Genomic DNA, 6,891 nt, shown 5'->3' with positions numbered 1-6,891 from the left:
GAATGTGATATTAGAAAAACGACAAAACTTGAAGGTAAATTATGAAACTAATATCTACTCAAGAATTACTACACGCAAATTATGAAGCTGACTCTATACTAAAAAGAAGAAAATAACATGCAAAACAACGCAATTAAAGAACGAAATGTTGGAGATTAGCACACCCAACGTATTAACCGAATTATCTGAGCTGCTTGATGATGATGATGATGATGATGATGATGATGATGATGATGATGATGATGATGATGATGATGATGATGATGATGATGATGATGATGATGATGATGATGATGATGATGATGATGATGATGATGATGATGATGATGATGATGATGATGATGATGATGATGATGATGATGATGATGATGATGATGATGATGATGATGATGATGATGATGATGATGATGATGATGATGATGATGATGATGATGATGATGATGATGATGATGATGATGACGACGACGACGCCGACGACGACGACGACGACGACGACGACGACTACTACTACTACGCTTATCGCTCCGTCCGTTATCATGCTGCGTCCCTAAAAAAGGAAAGTGGAATAATCCAAATAAACCTTGTCACCCCTTAAAAAAAAAAATTTTTTAATAAATAAATAAAAAAATAAAAAAAATGAAAAAATAAAAGGATTAAAAATTGGTGTCGCTGTTGAGGCAAAGCTAATAAAAATGATTTGTCTTTCTTGGCCTTTTTGCTAAGATCAAAGTGTAGTATCTGTTCTTCAGGTGCTACATTTCAATTTCTTCTCTCTCAGTGGAAGAGAAATCCTTTATGACTAAGACAATTTTTCTCCACGTTAAAAAACAACCCTGGTGTCTAAATCTGTCCCGTGGGGAGGCATTGTGAATAGGTACTATGTTTAATGTAACAAAGTTTTAATATTAAAAAAGTAACTCGAAAAAGTTATTTTTGATTTAATTACAAAATGCCCTGGAAATGTCACTTCTGATTAATTATAAAATGCCCTGGAAAATGTCCGTTCTGAGTTTTTTTTTTACTTGCTTCCCCACAAGGGCGGAATTGGACATGAGGTCGGTTAAAAATTTAGGGGGAAACCAGCTCCCCCAAAAGGGGCACTCTGGTCAATAACAAAAATAAAAATTGTATCAGTAATGAAGGATTTCTCCTCCATTAACCAAGACCAAAAAAGGAGGGATATAAGTCACTGGAATGTTGAAACTGATACTACACTCAGAAATTCATGTTGAAGCAATGGTTGCCTAATCCCTAACTAGTTAATGTTTTCATGTATTACTTTCGAAAAGCTGCTGAAACAGTTTATGATTTAAACATTACTTTATTTCAAGTATATTTTAAGCAGTGGGTTACGGGATATGAAGTCAGTCCCGAAAATTACTCAAACTGTTTACGATTTAAACATTACTTTATTTTATGTATATGTTTAACAATGAGGTGGGGGATATTAAATCAGTCCCGAAAATGGGTGAAACCGTTTACGCATTACACATTACTTTATTTAATGTATATTTTTTAAATTGGGGTGGGAAATATAAAGTTGGTTCCGGAAATGGCTGCAACCATTTACGTTTCGGGCATTATTTTATTTCATGTATATTTTTAGCAGTAGGATGGGAGATAAGAAGTCGGTCCCGGAAATGGCTGAAAAAGTTTACGATTTATACATTATTTTATTTCATGTATGTATTCAATAGTGGGGTGGGGATTATAAGTCAGTTCTAGAAATGGCTGAAACAGTTTCCTATTTAGACATTACATTATTTCATGTATATTTCTAGCAGTGGGTTTGGGATATAAAGTCGGTCCCACAAATGGCTGAAACAGTTTACTATTTAGACATTACATTATTTCATGTATATTTTTAGCAGTGGGTTGGGGATATAAAGTCAGTCCCGGAAATGGATGAAACAGTTTACGATTAAAACATTACTTTATTTAATGTATATTTTCAACAGTGGGGTGGCGGACATGAAGTCAGTCCTGGGATTGAATGAAATATGCAAATATATACTATCAGAAAGCGTCGCCCAGTATTGAATGAGATAGGTGGAAAACATATAGTAGCAAAATACCCAGCGTCGGCCCGGATCGAATGAAATAGGTGAACGATATATATTAGCAGAATATGCGGCGTCACCCGGATGAAACATATATACTATGAGAATATCCAGAATTGATTGATTTGTTTGTAATAAAATAATCAGCACAGGCAATATATCAAAGTTATTATTTAAGTAAGGGGGAGCGACATATTGGGTTTAAGTTATGAAATTTATGGTCGAAATTAGTAACATATCCAAGAATTAAGAACAATGATGAAATGTGAGTTACTTGATTGGTGTGTTTGTAATGATATAATAAGCCCAGACAATATATCAAATATGTTATATAAGTAGGAGAGAGAGTCATAATGTGGGTTTTTAATCATAAAAATTATTGTCGAAATTAGTAACATATCCAGGATTATGAACAAAGATCAAATGTGAGTTAATCGAGTGTGTGTTTATAATAAAATACTCAGCCCAGGAAACATATCAAAGTTATTATGTTAGTAAGAGAGAGCGATAAGGATGGTTTAAATTATGAAAAATAATTGTCGAAATTAGTAACATATCCAAGAATTATGAAAAATGATAACATGTTATTTAATGCATTAGTGTGTTTGCAATAAAATAATCAGACCAGACAATATATCAAAGTTATTATTATAGTAATTGGAGTGATGATGTGGGTTAAAATGATGAAAAATGATTGTCGACATTAGTAAAATATCCAAGAATTATGAAAAATGACGAAATGTGAGTTCATTGATTGGTGTGTTTGAAATGAAATAATCATCCCAGATAATATGATAATGTGGGTTAAAAATATTAAACATAATTGTCGAAATGAGTAACATATCCAGGAATTAAGAAAAATGATGAAGTATGAGTTAATTGATAGTTGTGATTTTATGAAATAATCAGCCCAGACAATATACTAAAGTATTTTTTAGTAAGAGAGGGCGACGAGGATGGTTTAAATTATAAAAAAATATTGTCGAAATCACTAACCTATCCAAGAATTACGAAAAATTACGAAATGTGATTTAATTGATTGGTGTGTTTATTATAAAATAATCAGCCTAGACAATATACCAAATTTATTATATAAGTAAAGGGGAAGGAGATAAGGAGGGTTTAAATTATGAAAAATTATTGGCGAAATTAGTAACATATCCAAGAATTACGAAAAAAAATGATGAAATATTAGTTAATTGATTGATATGTTTGTAAGGAAATAATCAGTCTAGACAATATATCAAAGTTATTATTTAGTAAAGAGGGAAGGACGAAAATGTGGGTTAAAATTATGAAAATGATTGTCGAAATAAGTAACATATCCAAGAATTATGAAAAATGATTAAATGTGGTTTCATGCATTAGTGTGTTTGTAATGAAATAATAAGCCCAGACAATATTTCAAAGTTATTAATTTATTAAGAATTGTAATGTGGTAATGTGGGTATAAATTATAAAAACTGATTTTCGAAATTAGTAACATACCCAAGAATTATGAAAAATGATGAAATGGAGGTTAATTTGTGTTTGTAATGAAATAATCAGCCCAGCAAATTTATCAAATTTATTATTTTAGTAAGGTTGTGTGACAACGTTGGTTTAAATTATAAAAAAAATATTGTCGAAATTAGTAACATATCCAAGAATTACGAAAAATTATGAAATGTTAGTTGATTAACGTGTGTGTTTGTAATGAAATAATCAGCCTAGACAATATATCAAAGTAATTATCTTGGTAAGGTGTGCGATATGGTGAGTTTAAATGATGAAAAATTATTGTCAAAATTAGTACCATATTCAAGAATTATTAAAACTGATGAAATGTGAGTTAATTGATGGTTATGTTTTTTATAAAATAATCAGCCGATACAATATATCAATTTTAATATTTTAGTGAAGTAAGGGGCTATAATGTGGGTTGAAATTATGAAAAATTATTATCGAATATAGTAACACATTCAATAATTATCAAAATTGATGAAATGTGAGTTGATTGAATGGTGTGTTTTTAATGAAATAATGAGCCCAGGAAATATACCAAAGTTATTATTTTAGTGAGGAGGCGATACAGTTTTAATAAAAGGGCTAGAATAATATGATTGTGCTTTCATTCATGCTGAACAGAACGCCCACAGAATGCCCAGCAACATTATATATGAAAAATGCTGTTGTGGAATTTCCACAGGTCCCGCTAGTTATTATTATTATTATTATTATTATTATTATTATTATTATTATTATTATTATTATTGGTTCACAAGGAGCTTTCACACAGATCTTCAAAGATCTCTCCTTGATAACAACCTCTGGTGTTCCCTATAAACTGAGTGATAGCAAGTCTCCCTACGTTTCTAGTACATTTGCAAATGACTTTGCATTATTGCAACATAATCTTACCATTGATTTATCACTGGCAGCGGCCATTGGTCTTCACTAGAATTTGAGTGACAATAAGCCTCCCCAAGGTTCATATTTTCCAGCGAGGTTCTGGTCAGTGCTCTCTTCGTTCTTAATGTTTTTTGAGGTGGGGTGATATGACAATAGGAGGATTGGGAGTTAGATGACTTATCGGTATGCCACTTCAACATTTTAGGTTCCGTGTAGCCGTCATATTTTGCTTCTGCAGCAGTTTGTTTGGCCGATTTAAGAAAAAACAGGTAGGAATACTATAAAATAAAACATTTACAATTATGTAAAATATTTGTAGAAGTGTTGACAAAGATAGATCCCCAAATTAGTCTAATGTCTTGACAAATTTTATATATGTATAAAATGGAGTGTTTTAGAATTTTACGTTTTTAGGTTTTTCTTAATGTTTCAGCTGTTTGTTGTATCTTTCCAGTCATTCCTCTGATTTCAATTTCTCCCATTCTTTTTCAAAGTTTTTCGGGATGGTTCCTAGTACTCCTGCTATTATAGGTATTATTTGGACCCTCTTCATCATACATATCCCATCAGTTATCTGGCTAGCTCTGTGTATTTGCTCTGTTTTTCCTTTTCTTTGATATTCACCCTGTCAGCAAAGTTCACGATTTGACAGGAATTTTCTTTCTTGTTAATTATTACGACATCAGGTCTTCTTGCTTGGATGCGGTTTATCTGTTTGTATGTCCATGTCCCAAGTACTGTTGTCGGCTTATGTTTGTACAACTTGTCTGTGCGTTCGAGAGGCAGTTGTTTGCATAATTCCCAGTGTACTGCCCTTCCCACTTGGTCGTGTCTCTTCTTGTATTCCTTTTGGGCCAGTTTGCTGCATTCACTTACTATATGGTTTATCGCTTCGTCTCTTTGTCCACAGAGTCTGCATTTACTGTTTTCTTGTGTTTTGTCGATCTTTACTTTGATGTGGTTGGTTCTAATCAAGTTATCTTGTGCTGTGGTTATCAAGAATTTAGTTTCTCGGCTTAGATGTCCTTTTCGCATTCATGTCCAAGTGTTTTCGTAATTCTCATCTTTTTTCATCCTTATGGATCTTCTGTGTAGTTATTTTTCTTCCCATTTTCCTTTTCTCGTCTTATCCGTTATCTCTATTTTCTGTTTTGTCGATTTTTTTAGTGTCTCTCGCTGCCATGATTATCCTTTCCATGTTTTACGTTTTGTATTTTTCTAATTCTTTGTGTGTGTGTGTGTGTGTGTGTGTGTGTGTGTGTGTGTGTGTGTGTGTGTGTGTGTGTGTCATGCAAACAGTCTTCTATACAAACTAGTCATTTCCCACCTTCTTTCCTTTTCACGTAGAGTCGGTGAACATCGTCCTGTGGGTGTAGCGCGTGGTGTATGGTCATGAGTTTCCTAGTCTTCTTATCGAGAAGTCTCAGTTCTTCTTTTGTTCACCCTATGGACGGTCCTGAGTATCTTACTAGTGATACTATTTATACCTTTTATTAGGTTTCTGCTGTATAATTTTGCTTCTAGAAGTTTTCTTGCTCTCGTGAGGTATTCCTTTCTAATTCTCTTTTTCATTTCTGTGGTTTTTATGGTGTCTGCTTCCAGAACTCCGAGGTATTTATAGGCGTCTTGTTCCCCTAGGGCCCTCATCTCCGTTGGGTAATTCCATGCCTTCTGTTGTCTCCATTTTTTCCTTTCTAATAATTAGTAGTGCGCACTTTTCCATGCGAAACTCCATTTGGATATCCTGGCTAAAGATCCTGGTAGTGTTTATTAGTGTCTCTAGTTCCTTTTCGGTCCTTGCAAAAAGTTTCAGGTCGTTTATGCACATTAGATGGTTCATTTTTTTCCTCTGTATTAGAGAACTTGGCACTTTTTCAGTATATTGTTCAGGGGCATCATGGCTATGATGAATAGCAATAGTGATAGTGAATTTCCTGTGAAAATGTCTCTTTGTATTTTAATTTCTGTTATGTATTATCCATCCGCTGTCAATTCCAGTCTCCATGTTTTCATTGCATTTTCTATTACGTTGATGATCTTGCTTGGTATTTTATACATTTTAAGCATTCTATTATCAAGGCTTGTGGGATCCTGTCGTACGCCTTTTTCTAGTCGATCCATGCCATGGCTAAATTCTTTTCCTTTCTTTTTACCTCCTTCAGGGTCTTTTGATCTATGTAAAGCAGGTCATGTGTTCCTCTTTTTTCTTTTTCGCATCCTTTCTCTTCCTCGGGTAGAAGTCGACGATTATTCAGGGAGTGGTAGATTTGTTCCGTCAGTTGTGCTGTGAGTATTATCCACATAGTGGGTAAGCAAGTGATCGGCCTATAGTTGCTGAGGGCGGTTCCTTTCTCTACGTCCTTTTGTACCTCTGTGGTTCTGCCTTTTGCATCCAATCTGGCACATTTGTTTCCTGTATACATCTTCTCGTGCTTTGGGC

The 6,891-nt window shown here is 33.7% G+C and overlaps 1 pseudogene; it reads left to right on the top strand.

Annotated features, from left to right (window-relative positions):
* The first annotated feature begins 697 nt into the window (after positions 1–697).
* On the top strand, positions 698–836 carry LOC145265387 (U2 spliceosomal RNA; annotated as a pseudogene).
* Positions 837–6,891: the final 6,055 nt, after the last annotated feature.

Source organism: Euprymna scolopes, chromosome 3, assembly GCF_053919585.1.
Source record: "Euprymna scolopes isolate OS-2025 chromosome 3, ASM5391958v1, whole genome shotgun sequence".
In the NCBI taxonomy this organism is placed as follows: domain Eukaryota; kingdom Metazoa; phylum Mollusca; class Cephalopoda; order Sepiida; family Sepiolidae; genus Euprymna; species Euprymna scolopes.
This window is presented reverse-complemented; position numbering and strand designations above follow the sequence as displayed.